The sequence below is a fragment of the Ptiloglossa arizonensis genome, chromosome 2 (assembly GCF_051014685.1).
Source record: "Ptiloglossa arizonensis isolate GNS036 chromosome 2, iyPtiAriz1_principal, whole genome shotgun sequence".
In the NCBI taxonomy this organism is placed as follows: Eukaryota; Metazoa; Arthropoda; class Insecta; order Hymenoptera; family Colletidae; genus Ptiloglossa; species Ptiloglossa arizonensis.
The window spans coordinates 828,232-849,617 of NC_135049.1; positions in this window are offsets into that span (position 1 = coordinate 828,232).

The following is a 21,386-nucleotide window of genomic DNA, read 5'->3' on the forward strand; positions in this document are numbered from 1 at the left end:
ATAACGTATAACATATAACGTATAACGCATATCCTAGAACTTATGGCGTATAACGTATAATGTATAACGTATAACGTATAACGTATAACGTATAACGTAAAACGTATAACGTATAACGTATAACGTATAACATATAACGTATAACGCATATCCTAGAACTTATGGCGTATAACGTATAATGTATAACGTATAACGTATAACGTATAACGTATAACGTATAACGTATAGCGTATAACGTATAACGTATAACGTATAACGTATAACGTATAACGTATAACGTATAACGTATAGCGTATAACGTATAACGTATAACGTATAACGTATATCGTATGACGTATAACGTATAACGTATAGCGTATAACGTATAACGTATAACGTATAACGTATAACGTATTACGTATAACGTATAACGTATAACGTATAACGTATAACGTATAACGTATAACGTATAACGTATAACATATAACGTATAACGTATAACATATAACGTATAACGCATATCCTAGAACTTATGGCGTATAACGTATAATTTATAACGTATAACGTATAACGTATAACGTATAACGTATAACATATAACGTATAACGCATATCCTAGAACTTATGGCGTATAACGTATAATGTATAACGTATAACGTATAACGTATAGCGTATAACGTATAACGTATAACGTATAACGTATAACGTATAACGTATAACGTATAACGTATAACGTATAACGTAAAACGTATAACGTATAACGTATAGCGTATAACGTATAACGTATAACGTACAACGTATAACGTATAACGTATAACGTATAACGTATAACGTATAACGTATAACGTATAACGTATAACGTATAACGTATAACGTATAACGTATAACGTATAACGTATAACGTATAACGTATAACGTGTAACGTATAACGTATAACGTATAACATATAACGTATAACGCATATCCTAGAACTTATGGCATATAACGTATAATGTATAACGTATAACGTATAACGTATAACGTATAACGTATAACGTATAACGTATAACGTATAACGTATAACGTATAGCGTATAACGTATAACGTATAACGTATAACGTATATCGTATTACGTATAACGTATAACGTATAGCGTATAACGTATAACGTATAACGTATAACGTATAACGTATTACGTATAACGTATAACGTATAACGTATAACGTATAACGTATAACGTATAACGTATAACGTATAACATATAACGTATAACGTATAACATATAACGTATAACGCATATCCTAGAACTTATGGCGTATAACGTATAATTTATAACGTATAACGTATAACGTATAACGTATAACGTATAACGTATAACGTATAACGTATAACGTATAACATATAACGTATAACGCATATCCTAGAACTTATGGCGTATAACGTATAATGTATAACGTATAACGTATAACGTATAACGTATAACGTATAACGTATAACGTATAACGTATAACGTATAACGTATAACGTATAACGTATACCGTATAACGTATAACGTATAACGTATAACGTATAACGTATAACGTATAACGTATAACGTATAACGTATAACGTATAACGTATGACGTATAACGTATAACGTATAACTTATAGCGTATAACGTATAACGTATAACGTATAACGTATAAACTATAACACATAACGTATAACGTATAACGTATAACGTATAACGTATAACGTATAACGTATAACGTATAACGTATAACGTATAACGTATAACGTATAACGTATAACGTATAACGTATAACGTATAACGTATAACGTATAACGTATAACGTATAACGTATAACGTATAACGTATAACGTATAACGTATAACGTATAACGTATAACGTATAACGTATAACGTATAACGTATAACGTATAACGTATAACGTATAACGTATAACGTATAACGTATAACGTATAACGTATAACGTATAACGTATAACGTATAACGTATAACGTATAACATATAACGTATAACGTATAACGTATAACGTATAGCGTATAACGTATAACGTATAACGTATAACGTATATCGTATTACGTATAACGTATAACGTATAGCGTATAACGTATAACGTATAACGTATAACGTATAACGTATTACGTATAACGTATAACGTATAACGTATAACGTATAACGTATAACGTATAACGTATAACGTATAACGTATAACGTATAACGTATAACGTATAACGTATAACGTATAACGTATAACGTATAACGTATAACGTATAACGTATAACGTATAACGTATAACGTATAACGTATAACGTATAACGTATAACGTATAACGTATAAAGTATAACATATCACGTATAACGCATATCCTAGAACTTATGGCGTATAACGTATAATGTATAACGTATAACGTATAACGTATAACTTTTAACGTATAACGTATAAAATATAACGTATAACGTATAGCGTATAACGTATAACGTATAACGTATAACGTATAACGTATAACGTATAACGTATAACGTATAACGTATAACGTATAACGTATAACGTATAACGTATAACGTATAACGTATAACGTATAACGTATAACGTGTAACGTATAACGTATAACGTATAACATATAACGTATAACGCATATCCTAGAACTTATGGCGTATAACGTATAATGTATAACGTATAACGTATAACGTATAACGTATAACGTATAACGTATAGCGTATAACGTATAACGTATAACGTATAACGTATAACGTATAACGTATAACGTATAACGTATAGCGTATAACGTATAACGTATAACGTATAACGTATATCGTATGACGTATAACGTATAACGTATAGCGTATAACGTATAACGTATAACGTATAACGTATAACGTATTACGTATAACGTATAACGTATAACGTATAACGTATAACGTATAACGTATAACGTATAACGTATAACATATAACGTATAACGTATAACATATAACGTATAACGCATATCCTAGAACTTATGGCGTATAACGTATAATTTATAACGTATAACGTATAACGTATAACGTATAACGTATAACATATAACGTATAACGCATATCCTAGAACTTATGGCGTATAACGTATAATGTATAACGTATAACGTATAACGTATAACGTATAACGTATAACGTATAACGTATAACGTATAACGTATAACGTATAACGTATAACGTATAACGTATAACGTATAACGTATAACGTATAACGTATAACGTATAACGTATAACGTATAACGTATAACGTATAACGTATAACGTATAACGTATAACGTATAACGTATAACGTATAACGTATAACGTATAACGTATAACGTATAACGTATAACGTATAACGTATAACGTATAACGTATAGCGTATAACGTATAACGTATAACGTATAACGTATAACGTATAACGTATAACGTATAACGTATAACGTATAACGTATAACGTATAACGTATAACGTATAACGTATAACGTATAACGTATAACGTATAACGTATAACGTATAACGTGTAACGTATAACGTATAACGTATAACATATAACGTATAACGCATATCCTAGAACTTATGGCGTATAACGTATAATGTATAACGTATAACGTATAACGTATAACGTATAACGTATAACGTATAACGTATAACGTATAACGTATAACGTATAACGTATAACGTATAACGTATAACGTATAACGTATAACATATAACGTATAACGCATATCCTAGAACTTATGGCGTATAACGTATAATTTATAACGTATAACGTATAACGTATAACGTATAACGTATAACGTATAGCGTATAACGTATAACGTATAACGTATAACGTATAACGTATAACGTATAACGTATAACGTATAGCGTATAACGTATAACGTATAACGTATAACGTATATCGTATGACGTATAACGTATAACGTATAGCGTATAACGTATAACGTATAACGTATAACGTATAACGTATAACGTATTACGTATAACGTATAACGTATAACGTATAACGTATAACGTATAACGTATAACGTATAACGTATAACATATAACGTATAACGTATAACATATAACGTATAACGCATATCCTAGAACTTATGGCGTATAACGTATAATTTATAACGTATAACGTATAACGTATAACGTATAACGTATAACGTATAACGTATAACGTATAACGTATAACGTATAACGTATAACGTATAACGTATAACGTATAGCGTATAACGTATAACGTATAACGTACAACGTATAACGTATAACGTATAACGTATAACGTATAACGTATAACGTATAACGTATAACGTATAACGTATAACGTATAACGTATAACGTATAACGTATAACGTATAACGTATAACGTATAACGTGTAACGTATAACGTATAACGTATAACATATAACGTATAACGCATATCCTAGAACTTATGGCGTATAACGTATAATGTATAACGTATAACGTATAACGTATAACGTATAACGTATAACGTATAACGTATAACGTATAACGTATAACGTATAACGTATAACGTATAACGTATAGCGTATAACGTATAACGTATAACGTATAACGTATATCGTATTACGTATAACGTATAACGTATAGCGTATAACGTATAACGTATAACGTATAACGTATAACGTATTACGTATAACGTATAACGTATAACGTATAACGTATAACGTATAACGTATAACGTATAACGTATAACGTATAACATATAACGTATAACGTATAACATATAACGTATAACGCATATCCTAGAACTTATGGCGTATAACGTATAATTTATAACGTATAACGTATAACGTATAACGTATAACGTATAACGTATAACGTATAACGTATAACGTATAACATATAACGTATAACGCATATCCTAGAACTTATGGCGTATAACGTATAATGTATAACGTATAACGTATAACGTATAACGTATAACGTATAACGTATAACGTATAACGTATAACGTATAACGTATAACGTATAACGTATAACGTATAACGTATAACGTATAACGTATAACGTATAACGTATAACGTGTAACGTATAACGTATAACGTATAACATATAACGTATAACGCATATCCTAGAACTTATGGCGTATAACGTATAATGTATAACGTATAACGTATAACGTATAACGTATAACGTATAACGTATAGCGTATAACGTATAACGTATAACGTATAACGTATAACGTATAACGTATAACGTATAACGTATAACGTATAACGTATAACGTATAACGTATAACGTATAACGTATAACGTATAACGTATAACGTATAGCGTATAACGTATAACGTATAACGTATAACGTATAACGTATAACGTATAACGTATAGCGTATAACGTATAACGTATAACGTATAACGTATATCGTATTACGTATAACGTATAACGTATAGCGTATAACGTATAACGTATAACGTATAACGTATAACGTATTACGTATAACGTATAACGTATAACGTATAACGTATAACGTATAACGTATAACGTATAACGTATAACATATAACGTATAACGTATAACATATAACGTATAACGCATATCCTAGAACTTATGGCGTATAACGTATAATTTATAACGTATAACGTATAACGTATAACGTATTACGTATAACGTATAACGTATAACGTATAACGTATAACGTATAACGTATAACGTATAACGTATAACGTATAACGTATAACGTATAACGTATAACGTATAACGTATAACGTATAACGTATAACGTATAACGTATAACGTATAACGTATAACGTATAACGTATAACGTATAACGTATAACGTATAACGTATAACGTATAACGTATAAAGTATAACATATCACGTATAACGCATATCCTAGAACTTATGGCGTATAACGTATAATGTATAACGTATAACGTATAACGTATAACTTTTAACGTATAACGTATAAAATATAACGTATAACGTATAGCGTATAACGTATAACGTATAACGTATAACGTATAACGTATAACGTATAACGTATAACGTATAACGTATAACGTATAACGTATAACGTATAACGTATAACGTATAACGTATAACGTATAACGTATAACGTGTAACGTATAACGTATAACGTATAACATATAACGTATAACGCATATCCTAGAACTTATGGCGTATAACGTATAATGTATAACGTATAACGTATAACGTATAACGTATAACGTATAACGTATAGCGTATAACGTATAACGTATAACGTATAACGTATAACGTATAACGTATAACGTATAACGTATAGCGTATAACGTATAACGTATAACGTATAACGTATATCGTATGACGTATAACGTATAACGTATAGCGTATAACGTATAACGTATAACGTATAACGTATAACGTATTACGTATAACGTATAACGTATAACGTATAACGTATAACGTATAACGTATAACGTATAACGTATAACATATAACGTATAACGTATAACATATAACGTATAACGCATATCCTAGAACTTATGGCGTATAACGTATAATTTATAACGTATAACGTATAACGTATAACGTATAACGTATAACATATAACGTATAACGCATATCCTAGAACTTATGGCGTATAACGTATAATGTATAACGTATAACGTATAACGTATAACGTATAACGTATAACGTATAACGTATAACGTATAACGTATAACGTATAACGTATAACGTATAACGTATAACGTATAACGTATAACGTATAACGTATAACGTATAACGTATAACGTATAACGTATAACGTATAACGTATAACGTATAACGTATAACGTATAACGTATAACGTATAACGTATAACGTATAACGTATAACGTATAACGTATAACGTATAACGTATAACGTATAACGTATAACGTATAGCGTATAACGTATAACGTATAACGTATAACGTATAACGTATAACGTATAACGTATAACGTATAACGTATAACGTATAACGTATAACGTATAACGTATAACGTATAACGTATAACGTATAACGTATAACGTATAACGTATAACGTGTAACGTATAACGTATAACGTATAACATATAACGTATAACGCATATCCTAGAACTTATGGCGTATAACGTATAATGTATAACGTATAACGTATAACGTATAACGTATAACGTATAACGTATAACGTATAACGTATAACGTATAACGTATAACGTATAACGTATAACGTATAACGTATAACGTATAACATATAACGTATAACGCATATCCTAGAACTTATGGCGTATAACGTATAATTTATAACGTATAACGTATAACGTATAACGTATAACGTATAACGTATAGCGTATAACGTATAACGTATAACGTATAACGTATAACGTATAACGTATAACGTATAACGTATAGCGTATAACGTATAACGTATAACGTATAACGTATATCGTATGACGTATAACGTATAACGTATAGCGTATAACGTATAACGTATAACGTATAACGTATAACGTATAACGTATTACGTATAACGTATAACGTATAACGTATAACGTATAACGTATAACGTATAACGTATAACGTATAACATATAACGTATAACGTATAACATATAACGTATAACGCATATCCTAGAACTTATGGCGTATAACGTATAATTTATAACGTATAACGTATAACGTATAACGTATAACGTATAACGTATAACGTATAACGTATAACGTATAACGTATAACGTATAACGTATAACGTATAACGTATAGCGTATAACGTATAACGTATAACGTACAACGTATAACGTATAACGTATAACGTATAACGTATAACGTATAACGTATAACGTATAACGTATAACGTATAACGTATAACGTATAACGTATAACGTATAACGTATAACGTATAACGTATAACGTGTAACGTATAACGTATAACGTATAACATATAACGTATAACGCATATCCTAGAACTTATGGCGTATAACGTATAATGTATAACGTATAACGTATAACGTATAACGTATAACGTATAACGTATAACGTATAACGTATAACGTATAACGTATAACGTATAACGTATAACGTATAGCGTATAACGTATAACGTATAACGTATAACGTATATCGTATTACGTATAACGTATAACGTATAGCGTATAACGTATAACGTATAACGTATAACGTATAACGTATTACGTATAACGTATAACGTATAACGTATAACGTATAACGTATAACGTATAACGTATAACGTATAACGTATAACATATAACGTATAACGTATAACATATAACGTATAACGCATATCCTAGAACTTATGGCGTATAACGTATAATTTATAACGTATAACGTATAACGTATAACGTATAACGTATAACGTATAACGTATAACGTATAACGTATAACATATAACGTATAACGCATATCCTAGAACTTATGGCGTATAACGTATAATGTATAACGTATAACGTATAACGTATAACGTATAACGTATAACGTTTAACGTATAACGTATAACGTATAACGTATAACGTCTAACGTATAACGTATAGCGTATAACGTATAACGTATAACGTATAACGTATATCGTATTACGTATAACGTATAACGTATAGCGTATAACGTATAACGTATAACGTATAACGTATAACGTATTACGTATAACGTATAACGTATAACGTATAACGTATAACGTATAACGTATAACGTATAACGTATAACATATAACGTATAACGTATAACATATAACGTATAACGCATATCCTAGAACTTATGGCGTATAACGTATAATTTATAACGTATAACGTATAACGTATAACGTATAACGTATAACGTATAACGTATAACGTATAACGTATAACATATAACGTATAACGCATATCCTAGAACTTATGGCGTATAACGTATAATGTATAACGTATAACGTATAACGTATAACGTATAACGTATAACGTATAACGTATAACGTATAACGTATAACGTATAGCGTATAACGTATAACGTATAACGTATAACGTATAACGTATAACGTATTACGTATAACGTATAACGTATAACGTATAACGTATAACGTATAACGTATAACGTATAACGTATAACATATAACGTATAACGTATAACATATAACGTATAACGCATATCCTAGAACTTATGGCGTATAACGTATAATTTATAACGTATAACGTATAACGTATAACGTATAACGTATAACGTATAACGTATAACGTATAACGTATAACATATAACGTATAACGCATATCCTAGAACTTATGGCGTATAACGTATAATGTATAACGTATAACGTATAACGTATAACGTATAACGTATAACGTATAACGTATAACGTATAACGTATAACGTATACCGTATAACGTATAACGTATAACGTATAACGTATAACGTATAACGTATAACGTATAACGTATAACGTATAACGTATAACGTATAACGTATAACGTATAACGTATAACGTATAACGTATGACGTATAACGTATAACGTATAACTTATAGCGTATAACGTATAACGTATAACGTATAACGTATAAACTATAACACATAACGTATAACGTATAAACTATAACACATAACGTATAACGTATAACGTATAACGTATAACGTATAACGTATAACGTATAACGTATAACGTATAGCGTATAACGTATAACGTATAACGTATAACGTATATCGTATGACGTATAACGTATAACGTATAGCGTATAACGTATAACGTATAACGTATAACGTATAACGTATAACGTATAACATATAACGTATAACGTATAACATATAACGTATAACGCATATCCTAGAACTTATGGCGTATAACGTATAATTTATAACGTATAACGTATAACGTATAACGTATAACGTATAACGTATAACGTATAACGTATAACGTATAACATATAACGTATAACGCATATCCTAGAACTTATGGCGTATAACGTATAATGTATAACGTATAACGTATAACGTATAACGTATAACGTATAACGTATAACGTATAATGTATAACGTATAACGTATAGCGTATAACGTATAACGTATAACGTATAACGTATAACGTATAACGTATAACGTATAACGTATAGCGTATAACGTATAACGTATAACGTATAACGTATATCGTATGACGTATAACGTATAACGTATAGCGTATAACGTATAACGTATAACGTATAACGTATAACGTATTACGTATAACGTATAACGTATAACGTATAACGTATAACGTATAACGTATAACGTATAACGTATAACGTATAACATATAACGTATAACGTATAACATATAACGTATAACGCATATCCTAGAACTTATGGCGTATAACGTATAATTTATAACGTATAACGTATAACGTATAACGTATAACGTATAACGTATAACGTATAACGTATAACGTATAACGTATAACGTATAACGTATAACGTATAACGTATAACGTATAGCGTATAACGTATAACGTATAACGTACAACGTATAACGTATAACGTATAACGTATAACGTATAACGTATAACGTATAACGTATAACGTATAACGTATAACGTATAACGTATAACGTATAACGTATAACGTATAACGTATAACGTATAACGTGTAACGTATAACGTATAACGTATAACATATAACGTATAACGCATATCCTAGAACTTATGGCGTATAACGTATAATGTATAACGTATAACGTATAACGTATAACGTATAACGTATAACGTATAACGTATAACGTATAACGTATAACGTATAACGTATAACGTATAGCGTATAACGTATAACGTATAACGTATAACGTATATCGTATTACGTATAACGTATAACGTATAGCGTATAACGTATAACGTATAACGTATAACGTATAACGTATTACGCATAACGTATAACGTATAACGTATAACGTATAACGTATAACGTATAACGTATAACGTATAACATATAACGTATAACGTATAACATATAACGTATAACGCATATCCTAGAACTTATGGCGTATAACGTATAATTTATAACGTATAACGTATAACGTATAACGTATAACGTATAACGTATAACGTATAACGTATAACGTATAACATATAACGTATAACGCATATCCTAGAACTTATGGCGTATAACGTATAATGTATAACGTATAACGTATAACGTATAACGTATAACGTATAACGTATAACGTATAACGTATAACGTATAACGTATACCGTATAACGTATAACGTATAACGTATAACGTATAACGTATAACGTATAACGTATAACGTATAACGTATAACGTATAACGTATGACGTATAACGTATAACGTATAACTTATAGCGTATAACGTATAACGTGTAACGTATAACGTATAAACTATAACACATAACGTATAACGTATAACGTATAACGTATAACGTATAACGTATAACGTATAACGTATAACGTATAACGTATAACGTATAACGTATAACGTATAACGTATAACGTATAACGTATAACGTATAACGTATAACGTATAACGTATAACGTATAACGTATAACGTATAACGTATAACGTATAACGTATAACGTATAACGTATAACGTATAACGTATAACGTATAACGTATAACGTATAACGTATAACGTATAACGTATAACGTATAACGTATAACGTATAACGTATAACGTATAACGTATAACGTATAACGCATATCCTAGAACTTATGGCGTATAACGTATAATTTATAACGTATAACGTATAACGTATAACGTATAACGTATAACGTATAACGTATAACGTATAACGTATAACATATAACGTATAACGCATATCCTAGAACTTATGGCGTATAACGTATAATGTATAACGTATAACGTATAACGTATAACGTATAACGTATAACGTATAACGTATAACGTATAACGTATAACGTATACCGTATAACGTATAACGTATAACGTATAACGTATAACGTATAACGTATAACGTATAACGTATAACGTATAACGTATAACGTATGACGTATAACGTATAACGTATAACTTATAGCGTATAACGTATAACGTGTAACGTATAACGTATAAACTATAACACATAACGTATAACGTATAACGTATAACGTATAACGTATAACGTATAACGTATAACGTATAACGTATAACGTATAACGTATAACGTATAACGTATAACGTATAACGTATAACGTATAACGTATAACGTATAACGTATAACGTATAACGTATAACGTATAACGTATAACGTATAACGTATAACGTATAACGTATAACGTATAACGTGTAACGTATAACGTGTAACGTATAACGTGTAACGTATAACGTATAACGTATAACGTATAACGTATAACGTATAACGTATAACGTATAACGTATAACGTATAACGTATAACGTATAACGTATAACGTATAACGTATAACGTATAACGTATAACGTATAACGTATAACGTATAACGTATAACGTATAACGTATGACGTATAACGTATAACGTATAACTTATAGCGTATAACGTATAACGTATAACGTATAACGTATAAACTATAACACATAACGTATAACGTATAAACTATAACACATAACGTATAACGTATAACGTATAACGTATAACGTATAACGTATAACGTATAACGTATAACGTATAACGTATAACGTATAACGTAAAACGTATAACGTATAACGTATAACGTATAACGTATAACGTATAACGTATAACGTATAACGTATAACGTATAACGTATAACGTATAACGTATAACGTATAACGTGTAACGTATAACGTATAACGTATAACATATAACGTATAACGCCTATCCTAGAACTTATGGCGTATAACGTATAATGTATAACGTATAACGTATAATGTATAACGTATAACGTATAACGTATAACGTATAACGTATAACGTATAACGTATAACGTATAACGTATAACGTATAACGTATAGCGTATAACGTATAACGTATAACGTATAACGTATATCGTATGACGTATAACGTATAACGTATAGCGTATAACGTATAACGTATAACGTATAACGTATAACGTATTACGTATAACGTATAACGTATAACGTATAACGTATAACATATAACGTATAACGCATATCCTAGAACTTATGGCGTATAACGTATAATGTATAACGTATAACGTATAACGTATATTCTATAACGTATAACGTATAACGTATAACGTATAACGTATAACGTATAACGTATAACGTATAACGTATAACGTATAACGTATAACGTATAGCGTATAACGTATAACGTATAACGTATAACGTATATCGTATGACGTATTCCGTATAACGTATAGCGTATAACGTATAACGTATAACGTATAACGTATAACGTATAGCGTATAACATATAACGTATAACGTATAACATATAACGTATAACGCATATCCTAGAACTTATGGCGTATAACGTATAATTTATAACGTATAACGTATAACGTACAACGTATAACGTATAACGTATAACGTATAACGTATAACGTATAACGTATAACGTATAACGTATAACGTATAACGTATAACGTATAACGTATAACGTATAACGTATAACGTATAACGTGTAACGTATAACGTATAACGTATAACGTATAACGTATAACATATAACGTATAACGTATAACATATAACGTATAACGCATATCCTAGAACTTATGGCGTATAACGTATAATTTATAACGTATAACGTATAACGTATAACGTATAACGTATAACGTATAACGTATAACGTATAACGTATAACGTATAACATATAACGTATAACGCATATCCTAGAACTTATGGCGTATAACGTATAATGTATAACGTATAACGTATAACGTATAACGTATAACGTATAACGTATAACGTATAACGTATAACGTATAACGTATACCGTATAACGTATAACGTATAACGTATAACGTATAACGTATAACGTATAACGTATAACGTATAACGTATAACGTATAACGTATGACGTATAACGTATAACGTATAACTTATAGCGTATAACGTATAACGTGTAACGTATAACGTATAAACTATAACACATAACGTATAACGTATAACGTATAACGTATAACGTATAACGTATAACGTATAACGTATAACGTATAACGTATAACGTATAACGTATAACGTATAACGTATAACGTATAACGTATAACGTATAACGTATAACGTATAACGTATAACGTATAACGTATAACGTATAACGTATAACGTATAACGTATAACGTATAACGTATAACGTATAACGTATAACGTATAACGTATAACGTATAACGTATAACGTATAACGTATAACGTATAACGTATAACGTATAACGTATAACGTATAACGTATAACGTATAACGTATAACGCATATCCTAGAACTTATGGCGTATAACGTATAATTTATAACGTATAACGTATAACGTATAACGTATAACGTATAACGTATAACGTATAACGTATAACGTATAACATATAACGTATAACGCATATCCTAGAACTTATGGCGTATAACGTATAATGTATAACGTATAACGTATAACGTATAACGTATAACGTATAACGTATAACGTATAACGTATAACGTATAACGTATACCGTATAACGTATAACGTATAACGTATAACGTATAACGTATAACGTATAACGTATAACGTATAACGTATAACGTATAACGTATAACGTATGACGTATAACGTATAACGTATAACTTATAGCGTATAACGTATAACGTGTAACGTATAACGTATAAACTATAACACATAACGTATAACGTATAACGTATAACGTATAACGTATAACGTATAACGTATAACGTATAACGTATAACGTATAACGTATAACGTATAACGTATAACGTATAACGTATAACGTATAACGTATAACGTATAACGTATAACGTATAACGTATAACGTATAACGTATAACGTATAACGTATAACGTATAACGTATAACGTATAACGTATAACGTATAACGTATAACGTATAACGTATAACGTATAACGTATAACGTATAACGTATAACGTATAACGTATAACGTATAACGTATAACGTATAACGTATAACGTATAACGTATAACGTATAGCGTATAACGTATAACGTATAACGTATAACGTATAACGTATGACGTATAACGTATAACGTATAACTTATAGCGTATAACGTATAACGTATAACGTATAACGTATAAACTATAACACATAACGTATAACGTATAAACTATAACACATAACGTATAACGTATAACGTATAACGTATAACGTATAACGTATAACGTATAACGTATAACGTATAACGTATAACGTATAACGTAAAACGTATAACGTATAACGTATAACGTATAACGTATAACGTATAACGTATAACGTATAACGTATAACGTATAACGTATAACGTATAACGTATAACGTATAACGTGTAACGTATAACGTATAACGTATAACATATAACGTATAACGCCTATCCTAGAACTTATGGCGTATAACGTATAATGTATAACGTATAACGTATAATGTATAACGTATAACGTATAACGTATAACGTATAACGTATAACGTATAACGTATAACGTATAACGTATAACGTATAACGTATAGCGTATAACGTATAACGTATAACGTATAACGTATATCGTATGACGTATAACGTATAACGTATAGCGTATAACGTATAACGTATAACGTATAACGTATAACGTATTACGTATAACGTATAACGTATAACGTATAAAGTATAACGTATAACGTATAACGTATAACGTATAACGTATAACGTAATACGTATAACGTATAACGTATTACGTATAACATATAACGTATAACGTATAACGTATAACGTATAACGTTTAACGTATAACGTATAACGTATAACGTATAACATATAACGTATAACGTATAACATATAACGTATAACGCATATCCTAGAACTTATGGCGTATAACGTATAATTTATAACGTATAACGTATAACGTATAACGTATAACGTATAACGTACAACGTATAACGTATAACGTATAACGTATAACGTATAACGTATAACGTATAACGTAATACGTATATCAAATAACGTATAACGTATAGCGTATAACGTATAACGTATAACGTATAACGTATAACGTATAACGTATAACATATAACGTAAAACGCATATCCTAGAACTTATGGCGTATAACGTATAATGTATAACGTATAACGTATAACGTATAACGTATAACGTATAACGTATAACGTATAACGTATAACGTATAACGTATAACGTATAACGTATAACGTATAACGTATAACGTATAACGTATAACGTATAACGTATAACGTATAACGTATAACGTATAACGTATAACGTATAACGTATAACGTATAAAGTATAACATATCACGTATAACGCATATCCTAGAACTTATGGCGTATAACGTATAATGTATAACGTATAACGTATAACGTATAACTTTTAACGTATAACGTATAAAATATAACGTATAACGTATAGCGTATAACGTATAACGTATAACGTATAACGTATAACGTATAACGTATAACGTATAAAGTATAACATATCACGTATAACGCATATCCTAGAACTTATGGCGTATAACGTATAATGTATAACGTATAACGTATAACGTATAACTTTTAACGTATAACGTATAACATATAACGTATAACGTATAGCGTATAACGTATAACGTATAACGTATAACGTATAACGTATAACGTATAACGTATAACGTATAACGTATAACGTATAACGTATAACGTATAACGTATAACGTATAACGTATAACGTGTAACGTATAACGTATAACGTATAACATATAACGTATAACGCATATCCTAGAACTTATGGCGTATAACGTATAATGTATAACGTATAACGTATAACGTATAATCTATAACGTATAACGTATAACGTATAACGTATAACGTATAACGTATAACGTATAACGTATAACGTATAACGTATAACGTATAACGTATAGCGTATAACGTATAACGTATAACGTATAACGTATATCGTATGACGTATTCCGTATAACGTATAGCGTATAACGTATAACGTATAACGTATAACGTATAACGTATAGCGTATAACATATAACGTATAACGTATAACATATAACGTATAACGCATATCCTAGAACTTATGGCGTATAACGTATAATTTATAACGTATAACGTATAACGTATAACGTATAACGTATAACGTATAACGTATAACGTATAACGTATAACGTATAACGTATAACGTATAACGTATAACGTATAACGTATAACGTATAACGTATAACGTATAACGTATAACGTGTAACGTATAACGTATAACGTATAACGTATAACGTATAACGTATAACGTATAAAGTATAACATATCATGTATAACGCATATCCTAGAACTTATGGCGTATAACGTATAATGTATAACGTATAACGTATAACGTATAACTTTTAACGTATAACGTATAAAATATAACGTATAACGTATAGCGTATAACGTATAACGTATAACGTATAACGTATAACGTATAACGTATAACGTATAACGTATAACGTATAACGTATAACGTATAACGTATAACGTATAACGTATAACGTATAACGTATAACGTATAACGTATAACGTGTAACGTATAACGTATAACGTATAACATATAACGTATAACGCATATCCTAGAACTTATGGCGTATAACGTATAATGTATAACGTATAACGTATAACGTATAATCTATAACGTATAACGTATAACGTATAACGTATAACGTATAACGTATAACGTATAACGTATAACGTATAACGTATAACGTATAGCGTATAACGTATAACGTATAACGTATAACGTATATCGTATGACGTATTCCGTATAACGTATAGCGTATAACGTATAACGTATAACGTATAACGTATAACGTATTACGTATAACGTATAACGTATAACGTATAACGTATAACGTAATACGTATAACGTATAACGTATTACGTATAACATATAACATATAACGTATAACGTATAACGTATAACGTATAACGTATAACGTATAACGTATAGCGTATAACATATAACGTATAACGTATAACATATAACGTATAACGCATATCCTAGAACTTATGGCGTATAACGTATAATTTATAACGTATAACGTATAACGTATAACGTATAACGTATAACGTATAACGTATAACGTATAACGTATAACGTATAACGTATAACGTATAACGTATAACGTATAACGTAATACGTATATCAAATAACGTATAACGTATAACGTATAACGTATAACGTATAACGTATAACGTATAACGTATAACGTATAACGTATAACGTATAACGTATAACATATAACGTATAACGCATATCCTAGAACTTATGGCGTATAACGTATAATGTATAACGTATAACGTATAACGTATATCGTATAACGTATAACGTATAACGTATAACGTATAACGTACAACGTATAACGTATAACGTATAACGTATAACGTATAACGTATAACGTATAACGTATAACGTATAACGTATAACGTATAACGTATAACGTATAACGTATAACGTATAACGTATAACGTATAACGTATAACGTATAACGTATAACGTATAACGTATAACGTATAACGTATAACGTATAACGTATAACGTATAACGTATAACGTATAACGTATAACGTATAACGTATAACGTATAACGTATAAAGTATAACATATCACGTATAACGCATATCCTAGAACTTATGGCGTATAACGTATAATGTATAACGTATAACGTATAACGTATAACGTAAAACGTATAACGTATAACGTATAACATATAACGTATAACGCATATCCTAGAACTTATGGCGTATAACGTATAATGTACAACGTATAACGTATAACGTATAACGTATAACGTATAACGTATAACGTATAACGTATAGCGTATAACGTATAACGTATAACGTATAACGTATAACGTATAACGTATAACGTATAACGTATAACGTATAACGTATAACGTATAACGTATAACGTACAACGTATATCGTATAACGTATAACGTATAACGTATAACGTGTAACGTATAACGTATAACGTATAACGTATAACGTATAACGTATAACGTATAACGTATAACGTATAACGTATAACGTATAACGTATAACGTATAACGTATAACGTATATCAAACAACGTATAACGTATAACGGATAACGTATAACGTATAACGTATAACGTATAACGTATAACGTATAACGTATAACGTATAACGTATAACGTATAACGTATAACGTATAACGTATAACGTATAACGTATAACGTATAACGTATAACGTATAACGTATAACGTATAACGTATAACGTATAACGTATAACGTATAAAGGATATCGTATATCGTATAACGTATAACGTATAACGTATAACGTTTAACGTATAACGTATAACGTATAACGTATAACGTATAACGCATATCGTATAACGTATAACGTATAACGTATAACGTATAACGTATAACGCATAACGTATAACGTAATACGTTTATCAAATAACGTATAACGTATAACTTTTAACGTATAACGTATAACGTATAACGTATAACGTGAAACGTATAACGTATAACGTATAACCTATAACGTATAACGTATAACGTATAACGTATAACGCATAACGTATAACGTATAACGTACAACGTATAACGTATAACGTATCACGTATAACGTATAACGTGTAACGTATAACGTATAACGTATAACGTATAATGTATAACACATAACACATAACGTATAACGTATAACGTATAACGTATAACGCATAACGTCTAACGTAATACGTATATCAAATAACGTATAACGTATAACGCATAACGTATAACGTATAACGTATAACGTATAACGTATAACGTATAACGTATAACGTATAACGTATAACGTATAACGTATAACGTATAACGTATAACGTATAACGTATAACGTATAACGTATAACGTATAACGTATAACGTATAACGTATAACGTATAACGTATAACGTATAACGTATAACGTATAACGTATAACGTATAACGTATAACGTATAACGTATAACGTATAAAGGATATCGTATATCGTATAACGTATAACGTATAACGTATAACGTATAACGTATAACGTATAACGTATAACGTATAACGTATAACGCATGTCGTATAACGTATAACGTATAACGTATAACGTATAACGTATGACGTATGACGTATAACGTATAACGTATAACGTATAACGTATAACGTATAACGCATAACGTATAACGTAATACGTATATCAAATAACGTATAACGTATAACGGATAACGTATAACGTATAACGTATATCGTATAACGTATAACGTATAACGTATAACGTATAACGTATAACGTATAACGTATAACGTATAACGTATAACGTATAACGTATAACGTATAACGTATAAAGGATAACGTGTAACGTATATCGTATATCGTATAACGTATAACGTATAACGTATAACGTATAACGTATAACGTATAACGTATAACGTATAACGTAGAACGTATAGCGTATAACGTGTAACGTATAACGTATATCGTATAACGTATAACGTATAACGTATAACGTATAACGTATGACGTATAACGTATAACGCATAACGTATAACGTATAACGTATAACGTATAACGTATAACGTATAACGTATAACGTATAACGTATAACGTATAACGTATAACGTATAAAGGATAACGTGTAACGTATATCGTATATCGTATAACGTATAACGTATAACGTATAACGTGTAACGTATAACGTATAACGTATAACGTATTACGTATAACGTATAACGTATAACGTATAACGTATATCGTATAACGTATAACGTATAACGTATAACGTATAACGTATAACGTATGACGTATAACGTATAACGTATAACGTATAACGTATAACGTATAACGTATAACGTATAACGTATAGCGTATAACGTATAACGTATAACGTATAACGTATAACGTATAACGTATAGCGTATAACGTATATCGTATAACGTATAACGTATGACGTATAACGTATAACGTATAACGTATAACGTATAACGTATAACGTATAACGTATAACGTATAACGTATAGCGTATAACGTATATCGTATAACGTATAACGTATAACGTATAAAGGATAACGTGTAACGTATATCGTATATCGTATATCGTATAACGAATAATGTACAACAAGTAACGTGTAACGTATAGCGTATAACGTATAACGTATAAGGTATAATGTATAACGTATAACGTATACCGTATAACGTATAACGTATAACGTATGACGTATAACGTATAACTTTTAACGTATAACGTAAAACGTATAACGTATAACGTATAACGTATAACGTATAACGTATAACGTATAACGTATAACGTATAACGTATAACGTATAACGTATAACGTATAACGTATAACGTATAACGTATAACGTATAACGTATAACGTATAACGTATAACGTATAACGTATAACGTATAACGTATAACGTATAACGTATAACGTATAACGTATAACGTATAACGTATAACGTA